The 20429-nt window shown below is 44.0% G+C and overlaps 1 long non-coding RNA gene across 1 annotated transcript; it reads right to left on the reverse strand.

Moving 5' to 3' along the window:
- Nucleotides 1-7355: 7355 nt before the first annotated feature.
- Nucleotides 7356-16294, reverse strand: LOC131105624 (uncharacterized). The gene is made up of 3 exons (XR_009119967.2): nucleotides 16250-16294; nucleotides 15962-16130; nucleotides 7356-7808 (listed from the first exon to the last, which is right to left on the reverse strand). It is a non-coding gene; the product is annotated as an uncharacterized LOC131105624 (long non-coding RNA).
- Between the last annotated feature and the right edge of the window lie 4135 nt (nucleotides 16295-20429).

The following is a 20429-nucleotide window of genomic DNA, read 5'->3' on the forward strand; positions in this document are numbered from 1 at the left end:
TTGCACAATCTTGAAATGTATTAAAAGCCGAGCAGGGAAATAAAGGGTGCTTTTTGCAGCTGCGCTGTACTAAGACCCACCTTACTGTTGGTATACAGGGAATGCAATTAAGCCCGGACGTCTGTATTAAATATTGTTTGTATCAGGAATAAATACTCTGGTTTTCATATACCGGTTTGGTTATTTAGTCTTCCCATATCCTCAATTCGACACCCACAAGGAGATCGCCTCGAAGTAAGGGAGGTCGAGATTTCCTTCAATTGTATTAGACATTTTGGCTAAATATTCAGTCATGTAAAATGGTTATATTTTTCCAAACAACTGTGCTTAGTTGTACCAGGCATTTAAATGAACAAGAACCTGAAGAAAAAATAGTGCTGTGATATTTTTTCCATAAGGCTACATTTGTGTTAAAGTGAAAGTTATGCCTGAAATGTATCTTTACACAAAAAGTCACATTTAGCTGAAGCTTACCTATGTTCTACTGCTGATTACTAAACTGATTCAAAGATGAGTCTCATCTTTCTTTTGGTATGTAATATGTAGTTCAAGAACACAATATTCTTCATTTGAATGAGTAGAAAATATTCAGAAACTTATTATATACGAAAATTGTTGGTCTTGCTTAAAATGCATTTAGTTGTATTCAATATGAAATATTATTATATGCCTTGCACAGTAGTACATTTTGTACTAAGTACAAATGTGGCTTTCATGGCTCTCTTAGCTGGAAAGGTTCCCGACCCCCCGGTCTAGGTTGTGTGTGTTTGTGTCTTCTAAGTGAAGTAAGCTGCAGCAAGCCGATAACGTTGCCAAGCAACCTGTCTGTAGAAAGTTGAAGCAATAACGCCTGTATTGTTTAATGGTGCAGTGCCGTGCTGTTTAATAGTAGCCATCTCGCTCCACGAGGATGCGGGTGTTGGATCTGCCTTTCCAGCCAGAGTGCAAGCAGATGATGCACGTAGTTATCACTATGGCTTCCACGATACCATCTACTCTACCTGCTTCCTGACAGGTGCCACAGTTGAAGGGCTAAGACCAGAAAGCTGCCAATGTTGTTGTTGTTTCTTTCTTCTCAGAGCTTCTGATGATGTCCTTTTTCACTTTTCTTTTTCCACCAGAAGAGCCCCCACCCCCGCACCCCCGCACCGGATGCTGCAGCCAGCCCGTGCCGTCTGTACAGGCCTGATAAACCCCAGCTAAGTCAAGAGTCAGTCGGGCAGAAACAAAATGCTGCCACTTCAATCACATTGACAGGAATTCTCTTCAGTGCCCCGTATCGCCCGATGGGAAGTTGATGTCAAACTGAGCAGGTCCCCCCTAAAGAGAGGAGGAGTTTTGCACCATCACCTGTTGTCTTTGACATCTGACTCACCGGCTGAAGTTGATGGGTGGGTTTCAGTAGAAGACTGGTGAGAAGAGCATTGAGGTAATCAAGGTGAGAGGTGACCAAAGCATTCATGGACATTTTTGTTGATTGCTGGGAGACAGACAGAGAGAGAGAGAGAGAGAGAGAGAGAGAGAGAGAGACTCAAAGTCTAGAGATGGAAGAAGGCTGGACGTGAAATATTATTAATGTGGGATTTGAAAGAGTGTATGCTGTCAGGCGTAACTCCAAGGCTCTTGACTTGAGGAACAGTAGGAAATAAACAACCATCCATGTCAATATTGAGGAAATGGGCCTTGGAGAGTGTTGACTTAGAGCCTACAAGATGAACTTCCCTTTTATTGCCATTGCATTTAAGCATTTCGGTGGACACGACTTGGAGACGGTCAGTCAGGGCAGTAGGGGTGATGTTGAGGAGGGTGACAGTTCTGGGTGTCATCACTGTAACAATGAAAACAAATAGCAAAACAATGACACATATTACCAACAAGGGGAAGAAGATCAATTCTAAAAAGTTGTGGACTGAGGACTAAACCTTGGGGGACACTGAATGACTGCTGAGCATGACCATTTGACATTGTGTCCTGTAATACACTTGAACGTTTGGAACTACAAGAAAAGAACCACTGTAGAGCCAGTGACCCACAGATGATCCAGGAGGACAGAATGGAGTGAGGAGGTGATTCATGATTTGAATGAGTTATCGGTTGAGAGAAGATGGTCCTGGAGTTGTACAGGTTCCAAATATGTCAACTTTCTAATCTTGGTCAATTTTTATGAAATGAATGGTAATGGTAATGGTTTAATTTCATTTGAACATGCATCAGATTCCAATTGAGTGCATCCCATAATCAGTTCACAGTTCCACATGTCCAAAAAGGAGTAGGAAGAAGCAAAGCTTATTAAATCCTACCCCTTCATCTGGTACTTTTACAATCACTAACTGTTACATTTGTTCACTTCCTGCTTTCCATAATTTTTTTTGTTTTTTTTAAATAATGTACCTCGTACCGAAGTACTCGGTGATATGAGCATCCAATGCCATAATGGGTACCATAGTAACCGTCAATATAGTGATATATATAGCACATCATGACTGGTTCAAGACTCTTCATCCTTGTATTTAGCAAACATCAACTGCTTGTATTGTTTCTTGAATTGGCTCATCGTTGTGCATTGTGCTTAGTCTCATAAATCATGACTGTTTGCATTAAAAAGCAGGTTTTCTTTTCTCTTAAAATGTTCTACTTTCTTCTGGTTAGTTTTCTACTATGACTGCAGTATGACTTCATTTGTACATCCATATATTCATATTTTATTCATATAGTTTGACTTTATTCTCACCAATTATTTTGCAACCTAATTTCCTTAAAAAATTGCTGACTTTATTTGACGTTTTGTTTCTCATAGTATGACCTTTAAAAAGGACTGTCTTTTTTAATGGTACTAAAATGCTGTCATTTTATGACTTTACTACGTAAAAACTTAAACAAAACAACATCTTTATTTAATTGAAATAAAATTCATGTTAGTTCCATAGCGGTACATTTTGCTATGGTGCCTTTTTTGTTTTGGCTTTGCTTGGACTTTGCTCATTAAAGAGACTGTGTTTCCGTCCAGACCGTCCAAACTTATTTCATCTTCTCCAGCATTAATGTGTTTCCTTGTTGCTGCAAACCCGCTTAGTCATCCTCTCTTGTGAATGTAACGTTCTTGTTTCCCCACAATTAGAATTATTAGAACGACTGCGAACATGAGTGACAAGATGAGGCCGGTAATCGATACAAACAATCCTGTGTCTTCAAACAGCGTTTAGAGTAAATGTAAGAAGTCTTTGCTTGGTGAGTCTGTCAAACAAAGAAGCTGTATCCTCAGAAGGGTGCTAGACAGTCGCTCGACCTTAAAAAGCGTCCGTGATCTCCATCCTCCATCCTGGCCTCAGGCCAAGCTCGTCAAGCTGGAGTCCGGTACAGATGGAACTAATGAAGCTGACTAACATGAATCATCAGTGGCGTGATCTTCATCTATCTGTGTGTGTGTGTGTAAAGAAGTGATCTATGAGCACATTACATGGCCAACTTCAAGTCATAGATTCAAAGCTTTGTGGGACGCTAAGGGTGCCAATACGAGGGAATTCTGAAGTACCGATAAATCTGATAACATTAAAAATAGCTCGGATAAGTCATTTTAAAATGTTCCAAAGAGGCAAGATTACCCATACTGTGCAGGTGAGCAAACCAAGCGCTCCTTTTTTCTCCTGCCTGTGATGTTAACGGCCTGTCCTAACCTAGTTAGTCATGAACTAGTTGTACCAGATGCTCCAAGATGAGGAGCATCCCCTAGACCAGGGGTGGGCAAACATTTGACTTGCGGGTCGCACCTGGAATAATTGTATCTGTAAAAGTGTGCTTGTGTCCCTTTTTTCCCCAGGAGTACTTTGTAAACAGCAGACCACATTAAATAACAAAATTGATAAAACAGCTACTTAAACCATCAAAAGGTTGGCTCAAGCCATGGTGCCAGGTTGTATGGTAAGTTTAAATTAAATACTCCAGAAAGAATGGGCGGGCCGTATTCAAACACTTCGGGGGCCGTGTTGTGGCCCCTGGGCCTTAGTTTGCCCACCCCTGCACTAGACCATGATGTTGACCAATCTTTGCTTTCAGGTCATTTGACAGTTGTTTTAAGGCTACCACGGTGCTATTCTTTAGAGAGGATGCTACTTGCATTTGGCCACCTTAAATACCCTTTCTCATAGTTGGATTCACTTGTGTATGCAGGTCAAGGGTCAATTAGCTTACCAAACCAAGTTTCTGTTCCAATAATTAGTGTTAAAGGTATTAAAATCAATAAAACAAGGGTGCACAAATTTATGCACCAGACACCCAAACGCCCGGGAGAGCATCGCCTCCCCCCCAGCAGGCCTGAACTCAAGGCGCATGCGCCCCACACGCCACCCAGGTCCCCGTCCCCACGACCGAGATCAGGTCCCATCCCAACAAACAGCCGGGTCCCCGCAGCAGCCACCACAGCGCAGCAACCCCAAGCCACCACCGCATACTTCAGGCCACCAGCAGCATGGACCCCACTGCTCGGAGACCGCTGAAGGCCCTCCCCCAAAGGCACGGAGGTGCCCGCGAACCAGGACCGACCAAGGGAGGTACCGCCAACCGCACCCCGAGGGCAAGACCCAGTATCAGCTGGTTCCAGCGGGACCCCCAGGAAAGCAGCTAGGCAGACCAGACCAAATCATCAGCGAGCTGCCGTGCCCCAGCAGCCAGCGGGCCAATTGCAGGGGTAGGCAGAAGGTTCTCCGGTCCAGCCCGCCACGCCTGTGTGTGTAATGATGGTATTGTGTAGATTGTGCAATTAAAAATAGGCCTGCACCAAAGGGCTGACCTATGTGGGGTGTATGTGTGTGTATGTATCATATGGAGTAATTAAAAATGGAGGGAAGCTGAGCAATGGTGGGTCCCATGCCTGCCCAGATCCCCCCAGAACTGAGTGTCTAAGGTGTACTTAAAATTGAAGGGTGACCAAGCCAGGGGTATGCCGAGGGCAAAGGGGCATCCGCAAGGAAACCCATCACCCCCGGCACAACCAATTGCAGATCACCCTCCAACGTCCTACATGTATGTGAGGTGGTGCAATGCAGCATGGAGGCCCGGGGCCCACATACGCCCACCCTGTATTTCGATCAACTGAGCGGGGCAAGCCAGCACAGCACCGCCCGGAGCAAGCCATGGGCTGCCGGACCGGCCACAGGCCCCACCAAGCCCATCATGGCAACCAGTTCGGCCCGCCAACCCCCCCAGCAATGGCCTACGACCACCCCAGAGACCGCAGGGGAACCGGGACCCGCATGAGGCAGAGCACAACCACGTCCCCAAGGCACGTGAGCCAAAAGTGCCAGGTAGGGACAGAGCCACACCACAAGGCAGAGCCCACGAGAAATGCCCCCCCAGCCCCATCCTCTGCCACAGCGCTGAACCGTCTCCACCACATCTCCCATCCGCCCACCAACCCGCCGAGTTAGACGCCCCGGAGGCGGGAAGAGCGGCACAAGAACGGAAACAGAGGGGGCCAGCCAGACACCGGAAAATAGCAGGGGTCGCCTGCGAGCCACCAGCCAGACCCGCTCCCAAACTCTTGGCCAAGGCTCCCCCACGACCCAGAGCCCACCACCCCGCCCCCAAGCAAGCCCCCTCGCCAATCCTGGGCCAGAACCATCCCACCCGCCCCGGCACCCGTGCACTCACAGCCAGGGTGGGGGGGCCATCCTAGAGCATTTATATGTTTCTCCTAAAAAAGCAAAATGCTGTCACTTCAATCTGTGGCTGCGGGAGATCACATTGACAGGAATTCTCTTCAGTGCTACGTGTCACCTGATGGGAAGTTGATGTCAAACTGAGCAGGTCCCCCCTAAAGAGAGGAGGAGGTTTGTCGTCTTGTGTCGTCTCTGTCCCCCAAAGACTGTCTTAGTCCACCACTTGTTTGTGGTGAGTCTGGATGGAGGAGACAGACAGAAGCAGTTTATGTGCAGACCTCGGGGCCTTACCTGGGGAGTGAGGCTGCAGGAACTCAGACAGGTACAGTGTGGCCAGTAAACATTTAAAAACTGACAGCAGCGCTTTTAAAATGAAACCCTTAGGCCCTGCCCAAATGTCGATGTATTGTTCAAGCGCTTCATTCTGACCTGAACACACACAGCAGTACAGCTCCAACAGCGTATCATGCATGTATCATGTATGTATCATGTATGTATCATGTATGTATCATGTATGTATCTCCTTCATCCTGTCTTTCTCATTGTCATTACAAGAACACCAAATGCTTTCATCGACACCCCGAACATCACAAAAATGGCTTATAAAGGGCAACGTACGGTACGTGTGGCAACACTGGTCAAAACAACGCTATGGTGGTTGTGGGGGTGGTTGGTGCGGAGCGGGGGTGTAAAAATAACGTGCATATAGGGACAGTCGTTTGCTCTGACAGATGAGATCAGACAGGAGGCTCCGTGGACAATGATGTTCACAGATGATGACCTGATCTGCAGTGACAGCAGGTGGAGAGGAATGACGGGAAAGATTGACAAGATGATGAGGAGATGGCGGTTTTGTTTGACCACCAGACAGGAGGCAGACCTGAAGATGTCCAGATGTTCCTTGGGAGTAACAAGGATGGAGAGGATCAGTAACAAACAGATCAGAGGAACACTGGAAGGGAACATCTCAGTTGTCCATAGGCATGAATGGTTGGTTGTGTACATGTCTTATGATTGGTCGATTACCAGGGTCGGCTGAAATAGGCTCCAGCTGAAACATGCGCAATGAGGACAGCAGATTAGAAAATGAATGGACCACCTCCTCCAGCGCCACTGGGAGGACACCAAGGCGTTCCCAGGCCAGCTATGAGACATAATCTCTCCAGGTGTCCTATGTCTGCCTCATGGCTGGGCATGCCCAGAACACCTTGCCAGGGAGGCGTCTGGGAGGCATCCCGACGAGATGCCCGAGCCACGACCATCTTCAGACTGGGCCCGGCCAGGCCCCACAGGTGAAGGCCCAACCACCAGGTGCTTGCCTGTGAGCACCTCCCACGGGCCAGGCTTCAGAGTGACACCCGGTATTCCACGTCCGGGTGTGGTGCGCTATTGCGTTCATTGGGTCCTCTGAATTACTCTTGGTGTGGCCCATCACCTGGGACCTGTTTGCCTTTGGAGACTCTACCGGGGGCATACAGTATCGATCCAGACAACATAACTCCTCGGAGCTCAAACCCCTCCAAAATGGTCACTACAAATATAATATAGAGAAGAAAACCAAAAACCAAAGGTTCCAAAAACACTTGCAACCTGTTTTAATAAAGGAGCATTTCCTTTGCAATGTGCTTAGAAATATTTCCACCATCCAATGTAATAACGCATAGTGTTAAACAGCAAGTGTCTTTCTTTCTTCACTTCCTGTCTTCATAGATTGCTTTCAGTTTATTATAAAATGAAGTGATCCACATCCATTGAGGGAATAATTGGTGTATGGATTTGGAAGTAACGCTGACAATGGTTGGCAGGGCTCAAGTTAACAACACGCTCATGGGACTCATTAAGCACCAAAGCAAGCAGCAATCAAACTCTGCATCCCCTGTGGTGACACTTCAGGTGGAGTCTGCATTGTTGAAATGTGTGAGAAGGAATACATGCGGCAAAAATGGTCCAAACTTTTCTGGAGTCTATGAACATTACCATAAGTACAATACACAAAGAATAAAATCATCTTCTTCAGGACATTCCAAATGGTCGTAGTGCCTATGACCAATGTTGATTGGTTTTCCATCGCCTCAGGTTATTTCCTATAATGTTGGTGGGTTCAAACAAGAGGTTGCATCTTCTAAATTATGCATCAGATCCAGATGTAAATACCTGGAAATAAAAGCTTTGATGTCAACCCAAATGTTTCAGTCTTTGTTTTAGCCTGACGGAACCCCTTTTTTCAATTGCTGGGCATGCTAATCCAACCTTTGGAAAGTCCAGCATGATCTAATTAAGATGTTTTACCTGGTGATCTTAAACCAATTCCTGCAAGAATTTATTTTTTTTAATGGCATGTAAATGTATGGATGTTGAGGGACTGTCTTGGCTGGCATGTCTCTTCAACATTGAGTGGAAGTCGGGAACAGTACCTTTGGATTGGCAGATGGGGGTGGTGGTCCCCCTTTTCAAGAAGGGTGACCGGAGGGTGTGTTCCAACTATAGGGGGATCACACTCCTCAGCCTCCCTGGGAAAGTCTATTCCAGGGTGCTGGAGAGAAGAGTACGACCGTTTGTCGAACCTTTGCTACAAGATGTCCAATGCAGTTTTCGTCTTGGTTGTGGAACACTGGACCAGCTGGTCCAGTGGCAGTTTGCCCAACCAGTCTAAATGTGCTTTGTGGATCTGGAAAAGGCATTCGACCGTGTCCATCATGGCGTCCTTTGGGGGGTGCTCCGGGAGTACAGGATTGGTGGCGCGCTACTACGTGCTATCTGGTCCTTGTACAAACGGGGCAGGAGTCTGGTTTGCATTGCCAGTAGCAAGTCGAGCCTGTTTCCGGTAAACGTTGGCCTCCGCCAAGGCTGCCCTTTGTCACCGATTCTGTTCACAATTTTCATGGACAGAATTTCTAGGCGCAGCCAAGATGTTGAGGGAGTCCGGTTCGGGGGCCTTAGAATCTCATCTCTGCTATTTGCAGATGATGTGGTTCTTATGGCCTCTTCGGGCTGTGACCTTCAGCGTTTACTGAGATGGTTTGCATCTGAGTGTGAAGTGTCTGGGATGAGACTCAGTACCTCCAAATCAGAGGCCATGGTTCTCAGTCGGAAAAGGGTGGAGTGCTCCCTCCGGGTTGGGAATGAGGTCCTGCCCCAGGTGGAAGAGTTTAAGTATCTCAGGGTCTTGTTCACGAGTGAGGGAAAGTGGGAGCGTGAGGTCCACAGACGGATCGGTGCAGCCTCGGCAGTAATGCGGTCGCTGTACCGGACCGTCGTGGTGAAAAGAGAGCTGAGCCGGAGGGCTAAGCTCTCAATTTACCGGTGGATCTATGTTCCCACCCTCACCTATGGTCATGAGCTTTGGGTCATGACCCAAAGAATGAGATGGCGGATACAGGCGGCTGAAATGAGTTTCCTCCGTAGGGTAGCTGGACTCACCCTAAGAGATAGGGTGAGGAGCTCAGTCATGCGGGAAGGGCTCAGAGTGGAGCCGCTTCTCCTTCACATCGAGAGGAGTCAGTTGAGGTGGCTCGGGCATCTAGTCCGGATGCCTCCTGGACGCCTCCCGGGTGAGGTGTTCCGGGCATGCCCTGCAGGGAAAAGGCCCCGGGGCAGACCTAGGACACGCTGGAGGGATTATGTCTCACAGCTGGCCTGGGAACGCCTTGGTGTCCTCCCGGTGGAGCTGGAGGTGGCGACGGGGACCGGGAAGTCTGGCCTTCTCTCCTAAGACTGCTGCCCCCGCGACCTGGACCCGGATAAGCGGAGGAAAATGGATGGATGGATGGTAAATGTATGGACAGTTTCGACCATCTTTCTTCTTGCTCTTTAAAGACCCTTTTCCACCTCAGCCACTTTAACCGACAGCTGGGAACTTACCCACGCTGTCCCAGAATTCCCTCAGTTTTGCTGCAGCGACTGACTGGAAATACCTTCAACACTCCTTTAAACTTTCAGCTCTTCCTTCACTCTGCCTGCTAAAAAGAAACCGGAAGAGTCCAGATTTACATGATCATTTAGGTATGTTGTCTTATTACATTATAGATTCCTGTACATGTTTTGTTTTTACTTTATGTTGGGGCCTCTTGCCAGATAATCAATGTAAATGAGAAGCTGTTCTCTGTTGATTTTATCTGGCGAAATAATGGTGAAATAAAAGAAATAAAAATAAGTAATGAGTAGTGGTCAGGGTTAGGCAGATTGATTCCTCATTAACTGCTGTAATTTTGTTGTACTGTCATTGTTTTTGGAAAGTCAGTCACTTCTCCGTCTCTGGCCATCTCCTCCAGTTCCTCGGGGGGCACCAAGACGTTTTCCAAGACATAATCCTTCCAGCAGGTCCTAGGTCTGCCCCAGAGCACCGTCCAGGAGGTATCCGAAGTATAGGATCATAGTATTCTCATGAGGGGGCAGCAGTCAGTAGGGACTTCCCGGTCCCCGGCCACCTCCTCCAGCTCCTTCGGGACGACATCAAGGCGTTCCCAGGCCAGCTGTGAGACATAATCCCTCCAGCGTGCCCCAGGTCTGCCCTGGGGCCTTCTCCCAGATGGGCATGCCCAGAACACCTCACCAGGGGGGCGTCTGGGGAGCATCTCATATTTGCTTGTGGCTTGAGCCCACCTGTTTCCAAAACAAGTTTCTCCAATGGTGTTTTCATGTCAACAGGTTCTGATGAACCTAGGATATGTCCTTACCCTGGTAAAGTCCTGATAATGTTTGTATAGCGATGTTTCTGTCCTGTGCTTTGGGGGGACACTTTCAACTGTCTTGCCTTCTGCAGAATAAATACCCATAAAATACAGTTGAACAGTTGATTTCTTCTCTCCACCAAAAATCCTCCACAACAGTGAACAAGACACAGAGATACTTGAACTTCTCCACCTGGGGAAGGACCTCATCTACTCAGAGGGAGCGCTCGCTCCACCCTTTTCCGACTGAGAACCATGGCCTCTGATTTGGAGGTGCTGAGCCTGAATTTGCATGATTCACAAACAAACCAGCTCATTAAAAATAACTAAGAATAAAGTCTCAAGTGTCAAGGATCACTTGACACTTGCTAATGCTAGCACAGCCACGGTCATCATATGGACAGCCCTGGCAGTTCAATGCAAAAATCAGTGGAGAGACATGTAAAAAAAAACACTGGTTAATTAATCATTTCTAATGCACGATTTATTGCAAAAGAATGTTGTATGAGGTTTAGTGTGAGGTCTCATTGCATTTAAAGGCGCAGGGCCCACTGGACTGCGCATCAGAGGCCACAGACGTAGACCAACTCATGGGACACATGTCATCTGTTCCTCACAGTTATATTAAACATAGCAGCAGGTTAATCCAGGCATCGTGCTTACCAAATTGGCTGTGCTGGTGGTTCGGTGGACCAAATTTACCACCCTGCACCACCTTGCACTGAAAGGGGGAACTTGGGGGTGGCATGGCTCAGTTGGTAGAGTGGTTGTCTCTCAACCTCAAGGTTCGATCATCCATCCTGCTGTGATCATGTTGAAGTATCCTTGGGTGGTGGAAAAGCACTATACAAGTGAAAGACCATTGACCATTTACAACATTAGAGCCTGTATGACAATAAAAACAATACCTGAACTGCTCCAGTCTCTGGCGGGCCATGTCATCCGCCATAAGTCAAACACAGCACCATTTGCCAAATTGTTAAAGCTAACTTTAACAATTTAAATACGATTTTCCTTCTCCATTTCTGCTCAATATTTGTTTCAGCTTGTGGCTACAGAGTTATTGTGCTTCAATCACATAGCACAACATAAAACAGTAAGAAAACAAATCTTTAACATGACATAGCATTAATCAGTAACATAGAACAGAAATCACGAAGAACAAAAATCACTAACATGACATTTATTAATAACAACATAAATCACTAATATAATGAATCAAAAAGAACATAAATCACTAACATAACATGCATCAATGACAACATAAATCTGTAAGATAACTATATGAAATAACTATATGAAGATGAATGACATAACATGACATAAATCAATAAGATAACAACATGAATGACTAACATTACATAACAAAAATTGCTAACATAAAACTGCACAATTGTATTTGTTATGTTTGTGTGCACTGAGTGTTCCAAGGGAATGAAGGAGAAGGACAGACACTTCCACTTGTTGTGTATCCGTATTGTGATAAGAAATCTGCAGCGCACCTGACAGGGTGTGTATTTGTTTACCATCAGTCTGCTTTTTGCACAATGTCTGTGCTCATTCTAGCATTTTATCCTCTCGCTCTATTTTCACTTTCTACTTGACTTCTTATTTTGTGTCTCCATCACATTTGTCTGATTCATCTTGTTGAATCAAGTTCATTGTTTCAGTCTGCTTTCCAAAAAAGCCCCCGGGCCCTCAATTATTTTTCCTTTATTTCCTTTATTTGCACATGTATGCTCTCAGCAGCAATACAAAAACAAATGCTGTCCATCAAAAACAATCATTCATTGATTGCCAGACCGCGTTCTCCACCATTGGGGGGTTTAATTCCCTTCCCATACCCATGTTGCATTTATTAATGGTAATGGTAATGGTAATGGTAATGGTAATGGTAATGGTAATGGTAATGGTAATGGTTTTATTTCATTTGAACATGCATCAGATTCCAATTGAGTGCATCCCATAATCAGTTCACAGTTCCACATGTCCAAAAGGAGTAGGAAGAAGCAAAGCTTATTAAATCCTACCCCTCCATCTGGTACTTTTACAATCACTAACTGTTACATTTGTTCACTTCCTGCTTTTCATAATACAGTTTAAGGGTTTTTTTTGTTTTTTTTTAAATAATGTACCTCGTACCGAAGTACTCGGTGATATGAGCATCCAATGCCATAATGTGTACCATAGTAAGTGTCAATATAGTGATATATATAGCACATCATGACTGGTTCAAGACTCTTCATCCTTGTATTTAGCAAACATCAACTGCTTGTATTGTTTCTTGAATTGGCTCATCGTTGTGCATTGTTTGAGGTCCTTACTCAATCCATTCCATAGTTTGATTCCACATACTGAAATGTGGAGAAACTGAAAGTCGATCAACAAGAGTGGTGCTTATGGCTTTGTTATACATGTATGCTTTATTGTATCATTGTATCAATATTTGCATTTATCAAAGTGTATTTGTTTTATCCTCTGTTTGCTATATCTCTAGTCTAATAAACAGTATGTACATTTTAGGGCTGTCAAATTATTAAAATTTTTGACCATATCATATCATGGGTTTCAAACGAATTCATCATGATTAATCAACATTTTTAAACATCATTTAAGTTGAATTTACTTTTTCAGTGTATTTTCTGTGATTGCCGAGCAAACTTCCGCAGTTCGAGTTGTGAGTGATGGTATGGTGGATGAGTGGTTAGCGTGTGGCCACACAGTCAGGAGATGGAGCTGGGTTCAGATCGCCGCTTGGGCTCTTGGATCTCTGTGTGGAGTTTGCATGTTCTCCCCGTGCATGCGTGGGTTTTCTCCGGGTACTCCGGTTTCCTCCCACATTCCAAAAACATGCTAGGTTAATTGGCCACTCCAAATCGTTCATAGGTATGAATGTGAGTGTGAAAGACACACTCCACCTGCTTTCCACTCAGGCCCACAGATATACTCGTTCTTCTAAAAAAATTAGCATATTGTGATAAAGTTAATTATTTTCTGTAATGTACTGAGAAACATTAGACTTTCAAATATTTATTGTTTATTGTTTTAATTTTGATGATTTTGGCAAATAAGTAAAGAAAAAAACATATTCCCCATCTCAAAAAATTAGCATATTATTAGCATTAGCATATATTCCATCCGACCAATAAGTGTTTTTAATACAAAAAAAGTCAACCTTCAAATAATTTGTGTTTAGTTATGCACTCAATACTTGGTCGGGAATACTGGCCTGTGGCACTGCTGTGGTCTTATGGAGGCCCAGGATGCTTCCATAGCAGCCTTAAGCTCATCCACAGCATTGGGTCTGGTGACTCTCAACTTCTCAACTTTGGCACTGTGAGCAGGTGCCAGGTCATGCTGAAAAATGAAATCTTCATCTCATAAAGCTTTTCAGCAGATTTAAGCATGAAGTGCTCCAAAATCTCCCGATAGCTAGCTGCATTGGCCCTTGGTAAAACACAGTGGACCACCACCACCACCACCACCACCAGCTGACATGGCACCCCAGGCCATCACTGACTGTGGGTACTTGACACTGGACTTCAGGCATTTTGGCATTTCCTTCTCCACAGTCTTCCTCCAGACTCTGGCATCTTGATTTCCGAATGACATGCAAACTTTGCTTTCATCCGAAAAAAGTACTTTGGACCACCGAGCAACAGTCCAGTGCTGCTTCTCTGTAGCCCAGGTCAGGCGCTTCTGCTGCTGCTTCTGGTTCAAAAGTGGCTTGACCCGAAAGAAAAGTGCCAATCCGAATGAACATATAATTGGAACATTCCTTTCCCCAAACCGATTGAGGTATCTTGAGGTACCCACTCAAACGGAAAGTTGTCAGGGTGTGTTCTTCTTCGTGGTGTTTTTCTTCTTCTGTTGTTTATTGGCGGTTGCCAAGCAGCTTTCGGTGTGCATTACTGCAATCTGTGGAACAGAATCTAAACCTTCTATACTTTATTCAAGTACAGTTTTTATTAGAAAAGAAAATATATATGTATATAAAACATGTCCTGAATTTAATTATAAAATATTAGCAAGATTAAATTTGATCTTTTCCTGTTTAAATTTAGCCCCGGTGCGTTCTTTCAGCGCATGCTCAGATATGACGTAACACGCAGCTCGAGATGTTCTTCAGTTTTAAAAATGGAGGCGAGCAATCGGCATCAGACTGCTGAGGAAAGTTTGTTTTTGATCCAAACTAATTTCAAGACTGGACGAAGGAAAAACTGGCAATACGGAGTTATTCCAACAAGTGAAAGAAAAACTCGGGGAAGTCGGTATCACATGATGTTGATGTTTACGTTTTACTGCCCTATTAATGCCCTATTGACTATTCTGTTTGATTAGACTGGTGCATGTAGACAAGAGATTGGAGTATTCCTTTCCATGTATACCATTGTTTTCGGAAAAGTCATTCAGAAAGATTCCATTCGGAAAGAGAAAAACTCCTCATTGTGTTACCCTCTTGCTTGAGGGTGTCAATGCTGGCCTTCTGGACAGCAGTCAGGTCGGTAGTCTCCATGATTGCGGTTTTGAGTAACGAACCAGACTGGGAATTTTTAAAAGCCTCAGGAATCTTTTGCAGGTGTTTAGAGTTAATTTGTTGAATCAGATGATTAGGTTAATAGCTCGTTTAGAGTACCTTTTCATGATATACTAATTTTTTGAGATAGGGATTTTTGGTTTGTCTTTACTTTTTTGCCAAAATCATCAATATTAAAACAATAAAAGGCTTGAACTTCTTCAGTTGTGTGTAATGAATCGAAAATATATGAAAGTCTAATGTTTATCAGTACATGAAAAATAATGAAATTTATCAAAATATTTTTTTTATCAGGGTCTTGCCCTGGGAGACCGACAAAAACAAGATTGATACAGGTTGGGAAAGTCTTTGAGTATTTTTAAACAACAGGATATTCCAAAATCATCATTTGAAACAATTATACTTAGGTTCGTAGGTGAGAAGTTGTTTGGTCTAGAGACAGTGCCATTGAGGAAAAGACAGGAAGCAGAACTGGAGGTAGCAGAGATGAGGATGCTGAGGTTCTCATTGGGAGTGACCAGGATGGATAGGTTCAGGAAAGAGGCCTTGGAGATAAAGTCAGTTATCGGCCAGACTGAGATGGTTGGGACATGTCCAGAGGCCAGATAGTGAATATATTGGTAGAAGGATGCTGCCAGGTAGGAGGCGTAGGCGAAGACCAAAAAGGAGGTTTATGGTAGTGAAGGAGGACATGAGGGTAGTTGGTGTGAGAGAGACAGATGTGGACAGGGTTGGATGGAGGCGGGTGATTCGCTGTGGTAACCCCTGAAGGGAAAAGCCCAAAGAGAAAGAAGAAGAAGAGGTGAGACGTTGAGCCTCTCTTAAGAGAAATGGTGTTGGAAAGTACATTAACTTTACAAAATACCACATACCAACTTCCTTTTCAATCTGACTGTGCTAATGATGCTGAAGGTATCAACTGACGTTCTTATTTTTATATTTTAGTGCATGAAATTTAGATTTCACATTTTTTTGTGATGAATAGCATTTTTGACTCCGTGCTGTATCAGCCTTCTTATTGCTTGGCATTGAGCAAAGTATTCAGGGATGGACGTTTGAAAATGATCACCGTTGAAAATGTTTTCTCCAGTTTGTCTCACCTTTTTGTATGGCAAAGGCACAGCTTTTTCCGTGTGTGTTTGCATAAGCAGCCTTGGCTTGTTTATCTGTGCTGGCAGCCAGACCGCTCATCTCATTCAGCTGCTTGAAGGTGAGGTTACTGATGTTGTTCTGTCCGCATTCACATCCACAGTGTGACGTGCGGGTTGGCTTTGTAACCCAAATGACACAAAGACAGCAATAAAACAAAAGAAGAGAATAAGTTACTTTGGTTACAGATATTGTTTTCAAATATTTTTTTATGAACTGAAAAGCAGTTGTGTTCTTACCTTTCATCTGGATATGAAGTACTGTATATGAAGTCTATACTTCTATACTTTCCTGTAAAAGCTTGGCTATGTACTGCATATCCGCCATGTTGGCAGCCAATTTGTTGTGATCTGTGTTCGCTTTGCTGCCGCCTTCTGCCCTTTTGTTGCAGCGCACCTCTGACTGGCAGGAGGCGTTCTTCTCATGCACACACCTGCTGCCAATGACCTTGTTGGCCTTTTAAAGGGGAACTGCACAAAAAAAATCATAGGTGTATCCCAATGACAGTATTTTAAGCTTGCAGCTCATTTTCGTGTGTAAAAATCTGCAGAAAAGGGAAATAAATATGTGTTCATGTTTCACATAAGGATTGGGAATGATGAGCAAGATTCCAGAAAAAGTGCAGTTCCCTTTCAGCGGGAAGCGGGAATCCAGTGGAGCAAATGGACGGTAGGGGTGATGAGACGTTTACCAAAGTACAGTTCCACAACCACACAGGCTTGCACACTCTCACCAAAACCGTAGCTGCAGTTTGGAGCCCCTGCAGGCTCTTGCCAGGGGTCCCGTTGAGAAGTGCATTGCAATAGTCCAAGATCTGTGACCGCTGATGAAAGAGGGACATTGGTGGCAGAAAACATCCTACTGGTTATGCGTGATGACTTGGATGGCTTCAGTTTTGGAGCTGTTGTCCTAGGCCTCAGGGGACTTAGAGGGACTGAAAGGGAGTCAGGGCACCTTACTCTCAGGGGACTTTTTACTAGGGAGATGCGAAAGGGACCTGGTAAAGGTTTTCATCCTCCTGATGTAGGTCTGCACCTCTTTGTGGTTGAAACGTATCAAAGTTGGTGAGGTGGTTTTGGTGGGAGGACTGGAAATGGCAGGCAGATATGTAGTCTTTGAAGTCAGGGAATCCAGCAAGTGATTGCACTGCTCCACCATTGTACCCGTAAGGGGGGAGGATTGTGGCTTATGAAAGATCCATCCATTCATCTTCTTCAGTTGCCGAAGCAGGGAATCCCAGACTTCCCTCCAAGTCACTCCAAAGTCTCTCCTGGTTCTTCCAGAGATGGGTTTAGTTTTTGTGTTTGGTAGATGTGGAAGAACAGTACAAGGTAAGGGAGCTTACATTTTAATGCAAGGCATTCAAATGAAGAGCGCTCAGATAATATTTTCAGGGATAATACCAAATCACATTAAAACGATGGTTTGATGATCATAGATTGTCCTAGAACCTAAGTAAAACTAAAATCATGCTGTTTGGTAACAGCAGAAAGGACACGCACCAGCAAATACAAATAGACGGTGTGGACATTGAAAGGGTGAAGGAAAATACATTTCTGGGGATCACAATAGATGAAAATATGAGCTGGAAACCTCATATTACAAATATACAACATAAGGTGGCCAGAAATATTTCAGTATTGAACAAAGCAAAACTTGTTCTCACTCAGAAATCACTCCACACTCTTTATTGCTCTCTGGTTCTATCATATCTTACTTATTGTGTGGAAATATGGGCTAATAACTATAAAAGCAATCTTCACTCGCTAAATGTACTGCAAAAAAGGTCAGTAAGGATAATTCATAATGCCGCCTACAGAGAACATACTAACTCCTTATTTCTAAAATCACAAATACTTCAACTTGCTGATATAGTTCATCTTCAAACAGCTAAAATAATGCATAAGGCGAAAAACAACCAATTAGCTAAAAATGTCATCCAATACTTCTCTACAAGAGAGGAGAAATATGATCTCAGGGAAGAAGTACATTTGAAACACTTTTATGCTAGGACTACGTTATGCTAGCCATAGCATTTCAGTATGTGGAATCAAACTATGGGATGGATTGAGTAAGGAAATCAAACAATGCACAACGATGAGCCAATTCAGAAACAATACAAGCAGTTGATGTTTGCTAAATACAAGGATGAAGAGTCTTGAACCAGTCATGATGTGCTATATATATCACTATATTGACACTTACTATGGTACACATTATGGCATTGGATGCTCATATCACCTTGTACTTCGGTATGAGGTACATTATTTAAAAAAAATACTTGAACTGTATTATGGAAAGCAGGAAGTGAACAAATGTAACAGTTAGTGATTATAAAAGTACCAGATGGAGGGGTAGGATTTAATAAGCTTTGCTTCTTCCTACTCCTTTTGGACATGTGGAACTGTGAACTGATTATGGGATGCACTCAATTGTAATCTGATGCATGTTCAAATGAAATAAAACCATTACATTACCATTACCATTACCATTACCATTACCATTACCATTACCATTACCATTACCATTACCATTACCATTACCATTACCATTACCATTACCATTACATATCTTTTATTCCACTCTGATGTTGACATCCTTCCCTTTCAATCCATTTCATCTGAATAGATTTTAAATGTCCAGTCAAAGTGACAGGTTTTCACCACTGAGGCCGTGCAGGGATTAACTGCATTAACCATTACAAATGACATCTTCAAGATGCAACTCTCTTAATACACAAAGCAATGGAGTGGGTTGTTCCACCGCACTAAACTGGACATTGACTATCGTGTCATTGAATATTTGCTGGGCTCTGGGGGTCCACCTGGCAGCGCTGATTCAGATTGCTGAATCATTGCTGAACAATTGCTGATAAAAACCTCCACTGGAGCATTTCCCAAGGTTTTCATTTTGTTTTTCTGAGCTGATCTGGAGACTTTGCAACGTTTTCTTTCTTAAAAACAGCTAGCGCTGTGTTTGGTGACTTTCTTCTGTCACTCTTTCTATGCTGCATGAGGAGCAGCAGCTGCGGAACCTCCCCCCCTTCACACACATTAGCACTCACATTTGGTCTTCTTCTGTGAGGGACAGAGCCAGTGAAGGACAGACTCGCATGCCTAGACACCCAGCACTATTTGAATGAGATGATAAGCATGTGGGGGACTTGTTTTGGGAGACAAGCGGCCTCATACTCAAGTTGCAAGTTGAACTTAATGTGTGCTAATATTAGTCAAATCAAACGTAATAATAGACAAGACATTTAATGGGTGACACACAACAATTGGCCAGTTTGTTCTCATGTAAGAGGCAAGATGTGTTTTGATTGACAGTTTGGTTTTTCTGTGGGATGAAGTGAAGTAAAAGGTCAGGTTTTTGGACCCAGCACACAAACACACACACACACACAGCAGTGATGCATTGTCTGAACTGCATGGAGGAGACAGTCTGAAGGTCTCTCTCCTGTTCTCCATCGCTAGCTCCCTCCCGTGCTGAGTCATCACAACCGTGTCATGTTTAATTATCCTGATAGCACACGCCAGACAAGGAGAAAAGGAGAAGGAGAAAAAGACCAAGAAGAACAGAGACATAATGCCAGATGGATGAAGTTAGGTTTTACAGCAGGGAGGCTGGGAAAGGAGGAGATGTACAAAAGAGGGATGAAACAGAAAAATCACAACACTGAATTTAAAGGTCTCTGTGTATGTATGAAAATAAGAAGTGTATATTCATATGCTGATGTGTGACATCATATGTTTTTTCACACTACCCAAGTAAAGCTGGAATTAATTTTCGTTTAGAATGAAAATCATTTTTATAACTATGCTTTGTCTCAATCGGGGATTGCACCCCCGGGGGCCATTCTAAAAGTGCAATTGCAGGAAAAAAAAAAAAATGAAAAAGCCACTGTAATTTTACAAGAATAAACTCATTATCCATCTATCCACATTATCCATCCTTCCATCCCCTTTCTATGCCATTTATCCTAACTAAGCTCACGGGTATGCTGGAGCCTATCCCAGCTGTCTTCGGGCAAGAGGTAGGGTCCACGGTGTACCCCGCCTCTCACCTGGCTCCAGCATATCCGCAACCCTGGTGAGGATGAGCGGCATGGAAAATGGATGGATGGATAGTAACATGAAGTTCATTCATTCATTCATTCATTTTGTACCGCTTATCCTCACGAGGGTCGTGGGGGGTGCTGGAGCCTATCCCAGCTGTCTTCGAGCAAGAGGCGGGGTACACCCTGGACTGGTGGCTAGCCAATCACAGGGCACATATAGATAAACACCCATTCACACTCACATTTATACCTATGGACAATTAACCTAGCATGTTTTTGGAATGTGGGAAAACCCACGCATGTGTGAAGGTGTGAAAAGAAACAAAAGAAAGGAGGGTCAATTTGGCAGACATCCTCAT

This window comes from Doryrhamphus excisus, linkage group LG5, assembly GCF_037039965.1.
Source record: "Doryrhamphus excisus strain RoL-2023G ecotype Guam linkage group LG5, RoL_Dexc_Guam_v1.1, whole genome shotgun sequence".
Lineage (NCBI taxonomy): Eukaryota > Metazoa > Chordata > Actinopteri > Syngnathiformes > Syngnathidae > Doryrhamphus > Doryrhamphus excisus.